General features: G+C 42.0%; 1 protein-coding gene across 6 annotated transcripts in view; it reads left to right on the forward strand.

The window, feature by feature from the left end:
• The window catches only part of rimbp2b (RIMS binding protein 2b), a 110689-nt gene that overhangs the window by 42970 nt on the left and 46390 nt on the right, over window positions 1-21329 (forward strand). The window lies entirely within an intron of this gene.

Here is a 21329-nt window from a genome sequence, read left to right on the forward strand (position 1 = left end):
CTTTGAATATGCCTTGAATTCTTAATATGCCGTCTACTGAAATGTATGTAGTATAAGGCTGTAATTAATTAGTTCATACTCCCATGAAAGATGCACTGTAATTTGAAATTAACTGTTAACAAGGCCTGTTTCATGGTATGCCTGTGTGTGTACAGCAGCAAACAAGATTCTTTAAGTACAAAACTATGTTGTACATTTACTATTGCAATATTGGTGTGTTGCATATACAATATAAAAGAATATTGCAAAGGCAAACACGGTTGTCAAAGAAGTAAGTAGGCAAAAATCAAGATTTGTGGATAAGAATATTATTACTAAAGATATATTATTGTAACAGTAAAGTCTAGGTAACATTGTAGCAGCAGCTAAACTAAAAATGTAGTTTATATTCATATAAAATTACAGATAATAGCTTTTGCAAAGACTGACACAATAGGGAAAAGAAACTCCAAACAGCATTGCTACTGTTGCTACACCAGCAGCTTAAAAGCTCACAAATTATACATTTTTTTATTTGATACATACAGACACCATAACAGTAACAGTTTCTGGTGTTACAGCAGCTGGTAGTTTATGCTAATCAAAGCTAATGGGCTACTCAGATATACGTATTTAGCTTCAACTAAGGAGGTAATTGAGTCTGTATTTCAGAATTGTATGTATTTTCAGAATAAATTATGGCCTCATTAATGTTAAGGTGCATGTCCACCTGTCGTTTTAAAATGTTTACCCAGCTAACACTTAATGCTTCAAAATATAGCCTGTACACATATAAGAGAGATTAGCTTAGCAAAAAGACTAGTGTTAAAATAACCAAAAATGTACAGTCCATTGGTTTTGTCCAAAATTTATTTAAAAAAAAGAGGGAAAACAAACTGCTACTACAAATGTACTAGCAGCTCTTCAAGCTAATTTTTGTCATTGTTGAATCCAAACAAAAAATGAAAAGAACCATATTTCTCCATTTTCAACTTTGTATTTACATTAGTTAACAAAGTGATGTTATTGGTTTACCTTTTAGTAACATTTCAACATTATAGCAACAGTTTCAAAATACTTAACCAGCAGATGGTTCTGGCTTTAAATTTAGCGTGCAGACAAGTGTGTGTTAGCATTAGCATAAGCTTATATTTGTATATCAAAATGGTGTGAAAAAAATATAAATATAAAGCTGCTGGTTACAACTGTATTTAACAAACAGACATGAGTATCTCTATCTTCTCCTCAGCACAAATGCAAAGATTGTAAGCTTATTTTGCAAACAGTTTCAGTTTCCCTTCAAGTTATAAGAACAGTAAGTAAATACCAACTAAACTTTCTGTTTAATTGCCTGAAAATTAGAGCACATCGTAAGAACATGGGATTTGAACAGAACTTGTGTTTCTCAAATTAAAAATGCATTAGTGACTGAGTGTGTCTGATTTGACTTCTGAACCTCAAATATCAACATTTAGCTGAGACTAAGGTGGTAAATGAGCCTTGGAAATATATTTGAAGTAGTTCAAAGTATTAATTAAATGAACAGAGATATCAGAGAACTGTTGACCCTATCATACTCTCTTTCATATCTCCTCATACACACACACAGTCTCACACACACACTTTTCATACTCCTTCTCTTGCTGCAATTTAAGATCAGATGGAGACGTTTCTGTGCCATTTCAGACTCCACAGAAAGTTTGTAGAGTAGTAAGATACACAGCTAAGTTCTGAATAAACTTGCATGTGTGAGTAGCTTTTGCAAAGCTGCTTCACTCCAGTTTCAAACAAAAAAAAAAATGCCCTGGCAGCAGAAATGCCATGGTAACTGCTGAAAGCAGTTTAACATTTGCTCAAGTGTTCTCAGAGGAGAGATATCCTGTGTTATACAAAGGATACAGTATGGGTAATTTTGTGTACTCACTGATTGTTCTGGACTGCACTTTGATGAAAGCAACCATCAAACACCACACACTGTATTAATTGTTACTGTGTGCTCCAAGCTATTCATAGCAATCGTACAAACATGTGAAAACCTTGACTTTTAGCTGACTCTAAGGCAGTAAATGTAGACAGAGATGTGTTAAAACGGCTTCTTTCAGCTCTATGGCAGGTTATGGAAGGTTATGTATCTTTACTAATGTTGGCAGCATCATTAAACTGTTTGTGTAATAGATAACAGAATTAACCTCACTCCTACTAAAACGTCATTGCAATGGAGTGAAGGAGAAGAGGGAAGCTCCTCTCAGGGAGAATGGTACTAGATTAGCGCCTTTACCCACTTGTCTATTTTGGACCATCTTAAGTGGCGTAGACAACTTTCCCAACACAAATAGCTACATTGGAGCCATTTTTGTTTAGCTGAATACTCAAATTGGAGTTTATTGTGATAGAAATGGAGAGTCTCGTGATTGACAGGTTGGAGTGTTGTTTTTCTGCTGTTTATTCTGTCCCCTGTGTGAAGGAATCAAAGTCCTGACAGCCCCCTCTCTGATCCCTGGATGAGGCCCAGTGAACATATTGACAATTGAGCCTCGTGCAGCAGCAGCAACCATCTACTCCAGGCTCTTGTTTATATGCTAATGCTGGACTCACACAAGAGGCTTGTTTTCTGTTAAGCTGTTGGTTGTGCACAGCAGGCTTTACATCACTACACTACTATTCAGTTTGACAGAAACATCAACTGTGATGATGTTGTTTTTTTGTTGTTGTTGTTGTTATTGTCTAGGACATCAACAACAAACAACGAAATTAGTTTGGGAAGTGTAGTCCCCATAAATGGTGGATTTACAGAACTCCCTGCTTTAGTTATTCTCTTCTCTTTTTTCCTAAATTGAGCCTGAGCAGGGACGCCTTCTCATTTGTTCCAAGCTACTATGACTGTGTGACCACAGCGTCTGCAAGTGTAGGAGGAATTAAGTTGCTTACTTCTTTTGGTTCATTAAAAAAAATCCCAGAAGATTTTTCTCGTTATAAAATGTAAAAATGAAAACAAGTTAGGGACACACATGTCAGCTCAGAATGCCTGCATTTTCAAAAATGTGCACATATAATTAAATTAAACATAATTTACCATTTAAGGTTAATTTAACAGCCTGGAACAACACACATAACTTATCTAAGAGAGGAAAATCACTGTGTGATATGTAAAGTGGAAGAAATATATTGAATTTGTGTTGATGAAAATAGTATTCCTTCTTACGCTGATTTTATTAATTCATGTTCTCTAAACCCATACTCTGTTTTAATTAGTAGTGAATATGACAGAAAGGTGTGACGGAGAGGTGTAGATGGGAGGGCAGGCAGAGTGAAAAAGGATGCCGGGAGTGATATGCGACAGAAGGGCAACAGTGAAAGCAAAGGTTTTACAGAATGGTAGTGAGACGAGCTCTGCTATATAGGAAGTGAAGCTGCAGGCAGCTGATTTAAACACACTGACAGCTGCATCGGAAGTGACGAGGATGGACGAGATAGGACACAGTAGGAGAGGTGAGTTGTTTTGGACATGTGAGGACAAGAGTGAAGTTAAAGATGGAGCTGAAAACAGGAAGGTGGGAGGTGATGGTGGAGGTGGGGATGTACCTGTAATAAAAGCACCAAGAAAGTTAAAGATAAAGAAATGTATATATTTTTCAAGTGTATCACACTGGTACTGCATGTGAATGAATTTTCTATTTGATGTTATTTATAGTGCCAAATCACAATAACAGTCAAGTCGCTTTGTATTTTAAGGTAAAGATCCCACAAAAAATATAAAGAAAACCCCAATGATCAAACCCTTTGAGAAAGCAATTGGAGACAGTGGGAAGGAAAAACTTCCTTTTAACAGGAAGAAACCTGCTGCAGAATTAACCGTCTACCATCAGGAAGACAGACGGGACAAAAGATAAGATGTAGAAGAGAGCCTGAGATTATGAATAACTGAAGATTAAATGCAGATAGATGGATTTTGACTTCAATATCAAGGTAAAATGCAGAGCAATATAATGATGAAGGCTATTTTTCCAGCCTTTATGCATTAGTTTAGAATCTCTTCCATCTGCGTTTCTGATGAAAGCTTAGCTTGATCACCATTGCAATAGGAACAACCAGTGTAATCATCAAAGGGCTGCAGTGTGGGTAAAATGTCACGCTACTATGACGCAAAACAAATTCCCCTCCACACTGACAAATTACTTGCATATCTATTTGACACATCATGGTTTGTTTTCATTTGTTGGTGATGTCATGAATGTTCAGAGGGGGTGCCAGTATAGCTTACTTAGTAGAGCTGGTCACTTCTATGCCATAAGACTAATGCAGAGTGGCTGGGTTCAAATCTGCCCTGAGGAGGTTTACTGCATGTCTTTCTCCCAGTTTTCCTGTCTTCTCTACACTCTCCTATCAACAAGAATAAAAAGGCCAAGACATACATATATAAAAAGAAATGCTGATTAATATTCACAGGGATTGAGGTCAAGTGACTTTGAGCACTGTGACTTCAGGTAGCTCTTCAGGTAGTTTTTGCAAACTTTTGAGGTCTATCAGTAGTTTGTTTTTCCATAATCCACTGTGAAAAGCTGATGTATCATAAGCTGCTCAAAACCTTTAACCTTAGTTCTCGAGCTGAAATGGTTTAGAAAACCCTGCGTGTCCTCAGAGGCCAGTGCTGGATAACCGGCTTTAGAGGGTACTTTTCTTGCATTTTTTAAATTTATCACATTCTTTATTTGTGATGAAGTATTTTTCCTTGCACTCTGCGAGCAAAGCTTGATTTATCGATCTTCTTACTGCGGGTAACATTTTGTCGGCTTCGTGCTCTGGATACAAGCGTGAGGTTGTTGTTCTTTTTTCTAATGAGCTGCTTAATTAGAAGACACCACTGACATGATAATTTTTGTATTCAAAAAATGAGTCAGATTGCTGGCTAACTATTGCTGTTTTTATTTATTTATTTATTACAAAGAACAAAAGATCAAAGGAGCATGATGTATATATGTAAATGTTAGTTCTTAGAGCACACATCTACAACACTAATCAAATTCTCAGTGACATTTCCAGCCTTACTTGTACTTGCTAAGCAGCAGTTAGGAGTGCTAACGCACACAGATAATAAAATTTGATATTTGATATAATTTGATACAGCCTCACAGCACTGCTAACGTTGCTTTTACACACACAGTGCTTTTACTAATCTACTTGATCTCTTTAGTCTTTTTCTTTAACTTCTCGCCTGCTCACTTTCTTAAAGCTTAACTTACATAATTAGTCTGCAAAAGCAAAGCGACTAGCAACTGAACTGAATTGAGTATAGTATCTGCCCAGTGCATGCATTATCCAGTTTCTGCATGTGACCACTGTGTTTGGCACTTGAACGCCGTAGGCAGCAGGTCCCTGTGTTTGCTACTCAGATTTGACGAGTAATTGGGTGCCCTGTATTCTGGCGCATGATTGTTAGAAACTGTCCCCCAAATGGGGAAACAAGAGCGTCTGTTTCTGCTGCGATTGTGCCAGAATCCTGTGGGGTGAGAACCTCACTCTTTATCTCCTCCTGGGCACCACCTGTCTCCTATTACTGCACACAGGATCTCAGCCACAACCTAATGCAAAAACTGCTCACATCAGAGAGTCAGCACGGTTTTGCTGAGGCCAAAAGCCAAGTCAGACAGCTCACAGTAATCACTTCAGCAGAAAGTTGGTTCTTTTTGATAAGTGTGTTCAAAAGGAGGTGGTTTTGTACATCAGACCTGGATGACCTTATCCCTCTCAATCTATGTTGTTCTTTTTTTTTAGCATTAAAGACACATTAATGAACACCTCTGTGGGTTCACAAGCTAGTGATGAACTTTGACGGTAAGCTGAATGCGATATGTCAAAGCCTGTTGCTGTTAGAAAAAGCGCTCTGACAAATGGAAACAAGTGTTAGAGGATGCATGCCTTGTCATGACTAGAAGGCATGCATGCGCACTGTATAAACTTTATTTTGCCAACACAAACACAAGTTTGTTTCCCCTTAACAAAGGATGCAAAAGTGAAGTTGTACTCATTATATTGGTTTTGGAGTTTGGAGAGCAAACTAATTGGTCGCCAGCTGTTGAAATGTGGTTAATGAATGGAAAGCCAATGAAGAGCTGTACCCTGCATCCAGTACAGCTCCTCCCTGCAGGATGGAACAGCATATGTCTGTGTCTCTGGCACAGGATCAAAGGCACCTCAGCTGGTGACAGCCCTTTTGCCCATAACTATGTGAGCTCTAATTTTGCAGGGCAGGGAGACAGTTAAATTAGCGGAAACCAGTGTAGAAGCATCATTTAAGAGTTTATCACTACATTCTGTTGAAGTGACCTTTAAACTGAGCCAAACAAAAGGGGATGCGCCATCCGAGCCCGTGCTGGTCAGCACGGGGTGTTGTTCAAAGTCTGCTGCCCTAATGCTGTGATTCACAGTATCACAACAGCATCCACACAGTGTTACTGCAGTCTGATAACGCAGAGCACATGTCGTAATCCAGTGGGTGGAAGAGGGAGGCCCTGTGGCCCTGTGACTCCTTGGTCATTTCAGCACATAAAATTATTAGACATAATTGTCACCACTGATGATAAACGCTCCTATTTGTGCGCAGGTTTTAGATCTGAAGGATCACATACCTTGTAATTATCCATCTAAGTGTACCTTGACATTTCATAGGTCAGTGATTTCGTATTACCAGGGACACTAGGATAACAGTGGATCAGAACAAATAGGACAGCATGTAATATTTTGTGTTATAATCAGCTTATCTGGTCGGGGCCCAAGTGTGCAGACAAACAGGCAGCTTGGTTCGATGTGAATTAATTTGATCATGCCAGGTTTTGCGAGATTCTCGTTCTGTCGGCTTCGGACTGAGAGGGGCGCAGATGTAAGAGCAGAGCTCCCCTTAGAAAGGGAGTGAGTGATTCTGACATAGTCATGACAGCATGAAGGAAAGGGCAGTAGCCTCTTTTTAACTCTTTTTATTTTACACAGAGATAAGGTTTTTTGGTATGTTTGGTGGTTTTGCTCTTGTTTGCCTTTTTGTACTTTTGTTGTGGCTAGATCCACTTTATAGCTGTTGAAATTTGTTTGCTGCTTTATTTAAACATATGTATTTTTTGTTGTTTGTTTTTCCAGCTGCCAATGACCTTTTCCTTTTTCTTTCTTTCTTTTTTTTTTTTTAGATAATAATGGCTAAAATGAATGAAGAGAGCCCTCTGCTGTGGATAATGTGTTAGCTGCGCCTCGATAATACCTGGAGTTCCCGTGTGCACAGTTGCACGTATTAGTGTGCCTTGATTCATGGTTTATTTGTAGCCTGTGTTTGTTCCCCTGCTCAGTTTTCGATGTTGACACTGCCTCCCGAGGCTTTAATGCTTGTCTGGACCTCTCAGCCAACAGTCCATCATGACAGCAGCTAATCTACCTGCACGGTTACTGGCCACTCTAATTTGACTTAGACGGCCATGACGCTGTCATTCATTTGCTTATTTATGCATCTTCATCTTGAGCAATGTGTTGGTACAGTTATGGAGTTGCTGAATGACTTTAAAACAATTGTTCCATCCTCTAGCAGCAACATATTGACCTGAAAATGTTTGTAAGTCTTTGCAATAACCAGAACTAGCTATACAAGCATTGTTTGTTGAGTCCTTGTTTTTGAGCATTTAGCGTCTGTGTATCTATGTGACTAAGCCGGCTGTAAGCATTTGCATTGATTCCCATGGATCTCTGCAAAGTCTACTGGAATCTAATAAAAGAGAATAGAATAACAACACACAGCTCTGTCTTTGTAGTGCAGGGTCCCCAAGTCCATATAAAGAAAATACCTTCCTGTTCACAAATCACACTGTATGATGTGTCAGCGCAGTCTTCTCTGTGTAATTTCTCCATGCAATTTATGACAAAAGTCTTTTGTTATATGGAGTTTAATGCTGTGCCATGAGGGATGAAGGTTACCATGTGAACTGAATGACAGTCTGCAGAAATTGCCCAGCAAATCCAGCTGGGTATGAGTAAGCCTCCGTGTCTGAGTGGGCAACAGCAATGGGCATCTAGCGTTTGTTTGGTTGCAGCAGTGCTCATCAGATCATCAGATGTTCTCTGTGGCCTTTAAGTCATCGAGACTGCCTCAGCTGCCAAAACATAAAAAAATAAAACCTGTTTATTTTCCCATAATGCACTAGTCATTTTTAAAAGAATGGATTATTAAATCCAGCATGGTCACGTGGGAAATGAATAGATATCCGAGCAACTGATAGGACCCTCCATTATCTACGTAGGAGTGTGTTGTGTATGCATGAGTCATTGTTTAGTTTCCATTAAGACAGAAGTCTCATCTGACATGTTTTTGTTCATGCTGTGGGATTATCAGATTTTGCAGTCTTCTCTCGGAGCCTCTTATACACACAGAGCCTGTTTTTTGTCAAATTAGCCTCGTGTGCCAGTTACCTCACCTTAACAGATCCTAGTTTATCCTTTTTGTTCCTCTCGCTCGCCTCTCATCTGCACTCTCAATTCATCTTCTTGCCTTTTTCATTCATTATGATTCATTCTCCTGCCTTGCTTGCGTTATTTCACCTTCCACTCTTCGTCTTCCCCGTATTTTGCTTGTTGGTGTTTGCGCGTTAGATATCAGCAGGCAGGTAAGGTAGCGATTGGTGGCTCAGCGAGGTCAGACCCCGGTGAAAGCGGCAGCTTCATTTCTGATTGTCCGGCACCCCAAGGCTCGTGTTTCATGGTGGTGAGTTAGAAAAAAAGAGAGATTGGGAAGGAAAGAAAGTGGAATTTAGACCAGTGAACTGTTCCCGACGCTGCTGCATAGGTGTTTAATATGCCTGATAGCAGTAGCCTAGCTGAGGTGCCTCAATTCTGTTTTTCATTTTGCCCATATTCCCCTCACATTCACATTTATACGTAGGCGTCATTGCCTGTACTCTGCACATTGCCACCTAAATTCATGTGGTTATTTAGAGTATTGCTATTTTATGTCCGTGTTTGGCTAAAATCTTTACAGTCGTGTCCATCTGTAAGTCTTTTTTTTTACTGTTTTTGTTAATGTGACATTCACTAACTTTCATATGGTAATAATAGCAGCACTTCTTTCACAGACTAATAGCAATAAAGCATTAAATGATGATATCCAGAAGGCCAAAAGTCAAGTCTGGACGGATGTATACGCAAACTAAAACTTGACCCGATGACAGAGACTCACCGCTGTGAGGCCGGAATTCTGATTCCCTTTCATCTCACTTTTCACTCTACCTCCCTGGTCTGGGTCCAATTTCTTTTGCCCTGTGAGCATGTGTGCACGTCCACGTGTGTGTTTTGCAAGTGTGTGCGCATGTTGGCATGTTCTTGTAGACCTCCGGGAGCTACTCTTGTTTTTCCTGTAAATCTGTGATTCAGCATTCAGTCTGCATTTTACTGCACACAAACAAACATACACAGCGATACACACTTGCAGGTGCCAGATGAGTACAGTATTAGTGGAATGCAAGCATCTGTGCCTGCACACACAGACTTAAGCTGCAGGGGTTATGTAACTTACTCTGTCATTTCAAATGATTGAAAATCACAAGTCCTTGTTGTGCTGGACTAGATTACCGTGTTCTGGGCCAGGAGTAAGTGCAGTATAGTCGTGTACTAAACGATGCTAAGTAAAAGTTGTGTTTGCGTATCAGGTAACAGAGGGGAATCCTCTGTTAAAGACCTCGACATTCCTCCTGCTTCCTTGATTGCCTGACTTTTGTCTGCAACTCGGTTTGTCTGGGAAAAAACAAAAAACGTGTCATAACATAACTTGCGATGACTGAGATTTAATGCCTGTGCACCACCTCGTAAGTTAAAGATAATGGCTTTGCTGTGATTTCCGCTTTGTTTAAAGTGATCACTACGTGCGGAAGATTATCTCATTGTGGATGTTGGATGCCCAGCTGTCAGCTGCATGTACGGTGCCATCCTCTGTCACTCGTGCCTCTTCCTAAAAACAAGCTTGGGGAGCACCAGTGGACTTGGATTAAAACCGGGAAGTTGTTTTTTGATGTCGGTGTGTCCGACTGTGGACTGTGGACACAATGTGGACATACAAAGCAGATGTGTTGCTGCACAGACATCCCTGGGAATTTTCTTAGATGGAACCAAACCTTTCCACCTTTTCTCACCTCACACGAGTGCACTAAAATGTTTGGTAGATACATGACCTGGGGGCACATGGGACTTGTATTTACTTATTAAAATTTGACTAAATCAGCACACTGTGCTCAGATTTCAAGGATAACCCTTCTAGCATGCAATTTGCCAGGTGCACTACTGAGATGCTGCAAGTGGAGCTTGTGCTCTAAGGTTTCTGTTCCAGGAGCACATTTACGTACACACAGACTCCTCCGACAGTAAGTGTTTCGGGGCGTACTCAAACAAGGACATTTCATAATCAAAGGGTACACTGCAAACCTCACGGTTGGGGATAAGTTTAAGTCGATTTTCACCCCTTTTACATATCATTAGTCAACACAAGGCAAGGCATGAAAGGGAAAACGAGAGAGGGAAAAAGAGAAAGTAATGAGGTTACCTCTGCTCACTAGAGATTATACGCAGAGCTTTCCCAGCTCCGAAGATCAGAAGACGAAACACAGAGAACAGGATGGGGGAAGCCTCCTGTGTTAATTAGTCATTTCAGGAATAATACGGTAGCATGTGAGCCTTATTTTGTGGAGATGTTGCTGAGCAGTGCAGTGGAGTGGAGTCAGCAGCAAAAGAAATGAAATAGTTATAGTATATAAGCCACATGCTGCGGTTGTGTCGGCCCGGGGGGAACTCTTCATGGTGCTGAGCACAGACTGCTGTATTCAGGGCTGGCAGTAGAGACTGTACTAAATGCTAATGAGAGCATGTGAAGGTGCTCTTAATATACATTTCTAATATCAACAGTGAAACATTTCTAATGTTTACTGTTCTATTTGCTAATTAGCATTAATATAGCAGTTTTATTACTATTGTTATAATGTTGTTATAATCTGATGTAATAGAAACAGGCGCTGCCGTGATGCATTCACAGTCAGTAGACCTAATTTAAATGAAGGAAGGAAACATGAAGGTCTTTATCACATTTCATCACAGTCCATGTAATGTTATTGAGACCTTGTGATCGCAGAAGACTTTAGGCTTTGCTGGCTGGGAACATTGAATACTGTACAAATTTCTGTGATAATCCATAATACATGCTTGAAAATTGTATGGATTAACCTTAAAGTTGGTGAGAGTAGACGAAAAAAAACAGAAGATCAATATTGTACATTCTCTGGGTATCACAAACCATCCAGTACAACATGTCTAAAAGCCATGCAGTGTATCATAGAAGTAAATCCAATGTAATTTAATATAATCAAGATATGCGTGTAATGATTAACTTCAGTCCTGGTTACTGTGCCGCTGATTTGTTTTTGTTTTCCCCCTTTAAATTAGTTGAAGTTAACAAAAAATGCACACAAGCTGCACATACCTACAGTGGAAGGGTGTGACTTTGTCAAACTCAGTGACTGAGGAGAGTCCGAAATAAAAGATGATCACATCTGAGAAGCTGGAGAGTTGTGGCTGATTAATTTTCTATTGATTTGCTTTATCAGTCATACTTAAGTTCACTTTATACACAGCTGTCTTACATTGAGGTTGAGGTCTGCACTTTCATTATTTTCTTTTTCAGCCATTCTGTTGTAGATTTGCCGCTCTGCTTGTGATCATTGTTGTGTTGCATGACCCAGTTTAAACCAAACTTTAGATCAGGGGTCCTCAATCCCAGTCCACGAGGGCTGGTGTCCCTGCAGGTTTTAGATGTCCTTGATCCATCACAGCTGAGTTAAATGGATAAATTACCTCCTCAACATGTCTTGAAGTTCTCCAGAGGCCTGGGAATGAACTAATCATGTGATTCAGGTGTGTTGACCCAGGGTGAGATCTAAAACCTGCAGGGACAACGGCTCTCATGGACTGGGATTGGGGACCCCTACTTTAGATGATGTGTAATTTTTAAACACACAGCATATCAGCACATATTAGGGTTGACCGATTGGACGAATATATTGACTATCAATCATTTTTACAAGGGTCATTTATTTAATTATTTGCCCATGAGTAAGTTTGCTAATAATGATGGAGCTAATAGAAGCAGTCAACAGAAAAAAAACAAAACACAAAATAGCGCTGTTTTAACAGCATCCTCTTTCATCTGCAAGAAAATGCACCCTCCTCTGAGTGCGCCCAAATGCTTGTTGATGGAGCTGCAGAAGCTGGTGATAGCCTAGCATACTCACTGGTGGACATGCTCGTGCAAGTTAGTCATGTTTGGGTACTTTGCCCGCACTATATGTCTGGACAAGCGGCACACTGCTTTGGTTACATCCTTAGGCTTACCTCTTTTCATCTGGTTTAAAGCCAAACTGTATATGCGCCCTCTAGGCGCAATCTTTGAGAAATACAATATCACTTTTCACTGTTATGCTGACCATATACAGATCTACTTTGAACTAGCTGATGATCCTGCTCTGCCTTTGCACTGCTTTCAAGAGTGCATGTGTGAGGTCAAAGAATGGCTCTTAGGAAACTCTCTTATCTTAAATGATAAGAAAAATGAAATCGTGATATTTGATAGTAATATTTCTTGTGGACAACTTTGGTTCCCTTGCCAGCTCCCTCTCTGACACTGTTAGCAATTTGGGCGTATTGCTGGATAGCTCTTTTTAATTTGATAAACAAGTGTCCGCTGTAGTTAGATCTAGTTTTTACCAACCGCGTCTCATTTCTGAGGCTAGGCATTATGTTCCGCACAAGGACCTGGAAAAGCTTGTTCAAGCCTTTGTGACCTCTAGGCTGGATTACTGCAACTCCCTTCATTTCGGTCTTTATTCTACCCTTCTTCATAGACTGCAAACTGTTCAAAATGCGGTGGCATGCCTTCTGACCGGGACTGGGAGGTTTGCCTCTATTACCCCTGTTCTAGCTGACCCGCACTGGCTACCTATTAAATACCGCATCCAATTTAAAATACTGCTGCTTACTTTTAAAATTATCAACAACACAACCCCAAGCTACCTTAGACCGTACATTCCCGCTAGAGCACTAAGATCGTCTACTCAGTTACTCCTGGTGCAGCTAAGATCTCGGCTGAAGTCTAGAGGTGACCGTACGTTTGCCTTGGCTGCACCTGATTTATGGAATAACCGCGTGTCTGATTCTATCCAATCATTTAAATCACAGTTAAAAACCTATTTATTTAACCTTGCCTTTGCTGCTCGTTAATGCCTGTAGCAGATCCCTAGACTCACTCTGTATTACCTTTTATATATACAGTGGGGCAAAAAAGTATTTAGTCAGCCACCGATTGTGCAAGTTCCCCCACCTAAAATGATGACAGAGGTCAGTAATTTGCACCAGAGGTACACTTCAACTGTGAGAGACAGAATGTGAAAAAAAAATCCATGAATCCACATGGTAGGATTTGTAAAGAATTTATTCGTAAATCAGGGTGGAAAATAAGTATTTGGTCAATAACAAAAATACAACTCAATACTTTGTAACATAACCTTTGTTGGCAATAACAGAGGTCAAACGTTTACTATAGGTCTTTACCAGGTTTGCACACACAGTAGCTGGTATTTTGGCCCATTCCTCCATGCAGATCTTCTCGAGAGCAGTGATGTTTTGGGGCTGTCGCCGAGCAACACGGACTTTCAACTCCCGCCACAGATTTTCTATGGGGTTGAGGTCTGGAGACTGGCTAGGCCACTCCAGGACTTTCAAATGCTTCTTACGGAGCCACTCCTTTGTTGCCCGGGCATTGTCATGTTGCAAGACCCAGCCTCGTTTCATCTTCAAAGTTCTCACTGATGGAAGGAGGTTTAGGCTCAAAATCTCACGATACATGGCCCCATTCATTCTGTCCTTAACACGGATCAGTCGTCCTGTCCCCTTGGCAGAAAAACAGCCCCATAGCATGATGTTTCCACCCCCATGCTTCACAGTAGGTATGGTGTTCTTGGGATGCAACTCAGTATTCGTCTTCCTCCAAACACGACGAGTTGAGTTTATACCAAAAAGTTCTACTTTGGTTTCATCTGACCACATGACATTCTCCCAATCCTCTGCTGTATCATCCATGTGCTCTCTGGCAAACTTCAGACGGGCCTGGACATGCACTGGCTTCAGCAGCGGAACACGTCTGGCACTGCGGGATTTGATTCCCTGCCGTTGTAGTGTGTTACTGATGGTGACCTTTGTTACTTTGGTCCCAGCTCTCTGCAGGTCATTCACCAGGTCCCCCCGTGTGGTTCTGGGATCTTTGCTCACCGTTCTCATGATCATTTTGACCCCACGGGATGAGATCTTGCGTGGAGCCCCAGATCAAGGGAGATTATCAGTGGCCTTGTATGTCTTCCATTTTCTGATGATTGCTCCCACAGTTGATTTTTTCACACCAAGCTGCTTGCCTATTGTAGATTCACTCTTCCCAGTCTGGTGCAGGTCTACAATACTTTTCCTGGTGTCCTTTGGTCTTGGCCATGGCGGAGTTTGGAGTCTGACTGTTTGAGGCTGTGGACAGGTGTCTTTTATACAGATGATGAGTTCAAACAGGTGCCATTCATACAGGTAACGAGTGGGGGACAGAAAAGCTTCTTACAGAAGACGTTACAGGTCTGTGAGAGCCAGAGATTTTCCTTGTTTGAGGTGACCAAATACTTATTTTCCACCCTAATTTACAAATAAATTCTTTACAAATCCTACCATGTGGATTCATGGATTTTTTTTCACATTCTGTCTCTCACAGTTGAAGTGTACCTCTGGTGCAAATTACTGACCTCTGTCATCATTTTAAGTGGGGGGACTTGCACAATCGGTGGCTGACTAAATACTTTTTTGCCCCACTGTATCTTTTATGGCTTTGTGCTTTTAACATGTTTTACTTGATATGCATTTTATGCTATTCCTGTGTTTTAGTGCCACTGACCTGTTAGCATACGTGGTACTTTGTTATGGTCCTATAATATAATATTTATAATATTTATGGCTTATTTCCTGTCTTTTATGTGAAGCACTTCGGTATACCGTTGGTTTTTAAATGTGTTCTATAAATAAAGTTGTGTATTGTATTGTATAAATCCCAAATTAGCGACTTTATATTTTTTAGTGCTGTCAGGGTTAACGCGCCGTCATCACGACTAACGTGATTAACAATTAACCCATCTGGAGCGCAGACTGAGTCAAAATCCCTGAATTGTCTCTGTCAAAACATTTTGCGCAGATTGTCCAAAGTTTGTTCATTCTCTGCTCCAGATGGGTTGCGTTAATCCTGATGACCACGTTAACGCCGACAGCCTAAATTTTTGGGGGAAATTACTTCGTCCATGTTTGGACTTCTTCTGTGTTGTAAACGCGTCACCTTTCCAAACAAGCCACACATCTTCAGTCTTTATCTAATTGTACTGTCATGAATTTTGGCATTTAACATGCTAACTGAGGCCTGTAGAGTCAGAGATATAGCTCTTGGGTAGACCAGCAACTGACTTAAATGTTTTACACCAGTGAATGATCTTGCTTCCTGTAGCCTGATGACATTCAAACTGTTTTCCCTTATAATCCTTCCCACACTGTTGGGCTTCTTTCCTCTTTGGCATTATGTTTACACACACCTGAATGCTCCAGACCAGCAAGCTGCCAAAACTTCTGTTTTTATAGAGGTGCTCACATTTGCTGATCATCAGTTACTCAACTGTACTTGATTATCAGCACCTGGCTGCTACTTATCCTCTTAATTCCTACAGAAGCAGTAATGGTGTACTTGGTTTTTTACCCACTGCTTCTGCACTATGGCTTAATTTTTGTTTTGCATGTTTTATAATTCATCTGAGGTTGTATTACCTGATTTTGTATGCAAAAACCTTAAGATTTGAATTGTAGTATATCCGACACACGTAGAGTAGTGAATGCACCTCTTTTGTGCATGCATTTGCATTAGTGCCACTGAGGCACAAATGCTAGACATAGCCTAACGGAATGGTCTTTCTCATCTATCTTCATCTGCTGTGCAGTAAACGCCTCTTCACTTATACAGGAGCTCATTACTCACAGTGGCAGCCATTTGAATCTTTTATCAGAGGGATTTTTAATTGAACACTGGCAAATGTGCTCCAAACAAATGGGCTTCAGCGAGCCTGCGAGCTGTGTGTTTGTATGCGTGCGAGTGAAATATTCATCGGGTGAGTTTGCGCAACGCCGTAGCCGTCTGGTTCTGCAAAGTGTACACATTAGCTACCAGCCCACATGGGAGATGGCGAGCTGTCTGTAGAAACTGTGTGTGATTCACTCACAGGGAATCATTTCTAGAGTGTAAAAGAAGTCGTAGAAGAACTCTGGAGTTTTAGGGCCTTAAAGTCCCAGAAAAACACCTGCAGCGGATAATCAATCCCACCTGAACAAGTAAATGAAACTACTTTCTGTTCTTGTTATTTTAAAGATCAGCAGTATTTCCCCCTATTTGGAATCAATGCGCATCACATTTGATTGAGTAAAATTTAGCTGTTAGTGAACAATTGGCAAAACCTAATCATACTGTTGCCCCTTTTATTCTCAGCCACGAATCATTAGTCAAACTTAAAGACAAACTGATAACAGACTCATAACCAAATTCAAATTCAAATTCAAATTTTATTTGTCACGTACACAGTCATACACAGTACGATATGTAGTGAAATGCTTGGACAACTGCTCGTGACCTAAAGAAAACAAAAAAGGAAAAGGCTATGAATAAGATAGGAAATAAATATGAAAAATTAAAAGGGTAAATTTAACTAGGAAGGAATAAAATATAAATTAAGGTTAAAAATGAAATAACTGTACAACACAAATTAGAATGAAGGGTAAATTTAACTGGGAAGAATAAGATAAAATATATAAATTAAAGTTGAAAATAAAATAACTGTACAACAAAATACACAATACACAATATAGAACTATATAAGAATGTATGAAGAAATCTAAATATAAATAAATATATACACGATAACAGCAGCTGTACAAGTATTAACCGGAAATGAAGAATATAGTGACCAGTGTTGTGCAAAAACAAAGTCCAGAAAGTCCAGTGTTTGTGTAAGAACCATATGTGTGGGTCAGTACTGTGTGGTGGTGTGATTGAGAGACCGTATCGCCTGCGGGAAGAAGCTCCTCCTCAGTCTCTCTGTGTTGGTCTTCAGGGAGCGGAATCGCTTTCCTGACCTCAACAGAGAGAACAGTCTGTTGTTGGGATGGCTGAGGTCCTTCACGATCTTCCTGGCCTTGGTCCGGCACCGCCTGCTGTAGATCGAGTGCAGGTCAGGGAGCTCGGAGCGGATGGTGCGCTCAGCTGACCGCACAACCCTCTGTAGAGCTCATCTGTCCTGCATGGTGCTGTTCCCGAACCAGGTTAAGATGTTTCCCGCCAGGATGCTCTCTATGGTGCACGAGTAAAAGTTCCTGAGCACCTTGGAGGGCAGTTGGAAGTCTCTCAAGCGTCTGAGGTGGTAGAGACACTGTCGGGCCTTTTTCACCACGGTGTTGATGTGACAGGACCATGACAGGTCCTGCGTGATGTGAACTCCGAGGTATTTGAAGCTGTCCACTCTCTCCACTGGGCACTCGTTGATGACGGGGGTCTGGTAGTTCCTCTCCTGCTTAGTGCTGAAGTCCACTATCAGCTCCTTTGTCTTACTGACGTTTAGAAGGAGGTTGTTCCTCTGGCACCAGTTCTCCAGATTCCTAATCTCCTTCAGGTAGGCCGTCTCGTTGTTATCAGAGATCAGGCCCACCACGACGGTGTCGTCAGCAAACTTGATGATGGTGGTGGAGCTGGTAGTGGCCACACAGTCATATGTGTACAAAGAGTACAGCAGGGGGCTCAGAACACACCCCTGGGGGGCTCCAGTGCTGAGAGTGGTGGAGGCTGAGACATGTCCGCCCATCCTTACTGCCTGTGGTCTGCCAGTTAGGAAGTTGGAGATCCACTGACACATAGATGAGCTGAGTCCCAGATGCTCCAGCTTGGTGGTGAGTGTGGAGGGAATTATGGTGTTAAATGCAGAGCTGTAGTCTATGAAGAGCATTTTAACATAATTCCCCCTTCTAGTGTCCAAGTGAGTGAATGATGTGTGGAGGAGATGAGAGATGGCATCGTCTGTGGAACGATTTGGACGGTAAGCGAACTGTAGTGGGTCCAGTGTGTCTGGTAGTGAAGAAATGATGAAGTCTCTGACCAGGCGTTCAAAGCACTTCATCACTACTGAGGTGAGGGCTACAGGGCGATAGTCATTGAGAGAAGCAGGGTGGGGTTTCTTCGGGACAGGAACAATGATGGACTCTTTGAAGCATGTGGGGATCACCGACTGAGATAAAGAGATGTTGAATATCTCAGTGAACACAGGAGCTAGCTGGTATGCGCAGTCTCTTAGGATACGACCTGGGATGCCGTCTGGTCCTGCTGCTTTCCTGGTGTTCACTCTCTTGAAGGCTCTCCTTACTTCATGCTCGGAGATGACGAGCACGTTTCCGGTGCTGGCAGTATCTTCCTGTCTGCAGCCGTTAGCGCTGCTAACACTAGCATTGTTGGAGACCTTAGCTGCAGCCTCGAAGCGAGCATAGAAAGTGTTCAGCTCGTCTGCCAGAGTCACGGCCGCGTTCGTCATACCGGTTGTTGGTGCTTTATAGTCCGTTATTGTCCTTAGTCCCCGCCACAGGCTCCTAGAGTCACTCTGTTGGAGTTGTGACTCTAGTTTCCTCCCGTAGCGCTGCTTCGCCTCTTTCACCGCCCTCCGCACGTTATATGACGCGGCTTTGTACGGGTCCATGTCCCCCGTCATGAGTCCCGTGTTGTAGGCAGCGGTGCGGGATCTCAGAGCGTCGCGGATGGTTTTATCCACCCACGGCTTCTGGTTGGGAAACGTTGTGATAGTCTTTGTCTCCACGGTATCATCCGCTAGTTTCCCGATGAATCCCACAACCGCTTCCGTAAACACGTTGACGTCATCGTCGGAGCTGTTTCTGAACATGCCCCAGTCTGCGTCATCGAGTGCGTCCTGTAACGCGGCCACCGATTGATCCGTCCAGCGCGCGACCTTCCTCTGAACCGGAACTTCCTGTTTCAGCCTTTGTTTGTATTTTGGCATGAGGAAGATGGCGGCGTGATCAGATTTGCCAAACGGGGGGCGGGATTGTGCCTTGTAGCCGTCCTTGACCGTAGTGTAGCAGTGGTCCAGTGTCCTTTCACCCCTGGTGGGGCAGGTGATGTGTTGATAAAAGTTCGGCGCTGCGCGTTTGAGGTTGGCACTATTAAAGTCCCCCGTCACAATAAGCGCAGCGTCCCGGTGTTGTGTCTGGTGCTGTGTGAGTGCCTCATGCAGCTCGCATAAGGCGGTGACCGTGTCCGCTTGTGGTGGAATATAAACGGCACTTACAATGACCGATGTAAATTCCCGAGGTAGATAAAAAGGACGACACATGATGGACAGTAGTTCCAGATTTGGTGTGCAGGAGCGTGTGAGAGGAACAACGTTCGCACTGTTGCACCAGTTGTTGTTCACCATTAAACACACGCCGCCTCCCCTTGACTTCCCCGAGTCCCGTGTCCTGTCCATGCGGTGAACCGAGAAGAACTCGGCCGGCTGGATGGCGTGGTCCGGCACCGCTGGGTTCAGCCATGTCTCGGTGAAGCAGAGGAGATTGCAGTCCCGAATGTCTCTCTGGAACTTTATCCTGGCCCTGAGGTCGTCAAGCTTGTTCTCCAGTGACTGGACGTTGGCGAGCAGGATGCTAGGCAGAGGTGTACGGTGTGCACGAGCTCTCAGCCTGTTCCTGACGCCGGCTCGCTTCCCTCTAGGCCGCCGCCGCTTCCACAGCCATACTTTTATTTTAGTTCCTATCTTCACCTTATTCAGGACTTAATCATGAACTCTATGCTTGAAATGGGGTTCATCTTCCATTTCTTTCCATTCACACGACTGCTAAATCGTTTGAAATCCTGGGTGCACACTTGCGTGTTGACTTCAGCTATTGGACCCACCATCACGGATAAGTGGTTGAAGATTTAACCAGTAATCTGATGCTTTCCTGGGGTGAAATGCCACAAGGTTGTGGGTTACAAAAGGGTCAGAGCTTGTTCATCCTCCTCCTCATCTTGTTCTCTGACCCTGTTGCTCACTGTCTTATTAAATACAGTCAGAACGACAGCAGGTCAGGAGGGCAGCAGTAACAAAAATGCCTTCAATGGATATATTCAAGCTCAAAGCAGCCTGTGAGCTTTGCTATGAGGAAGCAAACATTCGTGCATTCTCACATTTTAGTCTCGCTCAGAGGCGTGTGATGCTGCCCGTGTGTGTGCGTGAGTGTGTGATATAGAGCTATGATAATTTTGTATGTTCTGATTAGTTTTTATTTTATTTCAAATTGACTTTTTGTTTTTAATTCAGTTTAGGTTTAATTTAGTTTTCATTAGTTTCAGTGTTACCTTTAGTCTTTCTGGTTATTAATCTATGGCGAGGATATGTGAGAGGCAAGATTTAGGAAAATAAGCACAGGTACTACAATAAAAACACAGAACCTTTTAAAAACTGTTGACTCAAACACGCCCACCAATACCTCATTATTCAAGGTAAATTTTTCACTTAAACAACAGATGCTGCTTTATTTTCTTCCTTTCTTTCTTACAAGGATAGTTTTTATTTTATTTTTTAGTTAACTAAAATGTTTTGCCACATCTTATTTTGGTGTTTAGCTTATTTTAGTTAACGATAACGACCTCGGTGTGGTCGCACGCATCCATCCACAGCAGCAATGTTCCTCCTTCAAAGCTCAGTGATCTGGTAAACAGAGGATCTCGGTGATGACGTAAAGCTGGCGTGCATTTTGGACCGTAAAAGTAGCTATGCATTACCCTGATATCCAGTAAAAAATACTGTGGGTACTCTCATGACTATAGAAGGCATCCAAGCTTCCCAGCTAAGGTCGCCATGGTGTTGGACTGAAGGCACACAAATGAGACTAAACACACCGGCAGCCTTGATAGGGATATCCTGTTTCTCTCTGTGCGCCCCTACTGAGAAGCGAGCGGAGACGAGTTCTCTGAACAACACTGTTAGTCTGAGTAATTGACTGCGCCAGACTTAAGTCATGTTTTGGCTCAAATTGCACATTGTGAAGAAAGTTGAATTTCTTTTCACTGTAATTCCAACTAATGCACTGTTCGGCTTGCAGCCTAATGGAAACACAACAAGCACTCGGATCATTTGGAGAAAATATTAGGCATAAGTTGAAAACATGTTCAACCTTTTATTTCCCCGATC

Source organism: Mchenga conophoros, linkage group LG12 (assembly GCF_057382185.1).
Source record: "Mchenga conophoros isolate Kocher_MC1m ecotype Shallow Benthic linkage group LG12, M_conophoros_male_GT1.1, whole genome shotgun sequence".
Lineage (NCBI taxonomy): Eukaryota > Metazoa > Chordata > Actinopteri > Cichliformes > Cichlidae > Mchenga > Mchenga conophoros.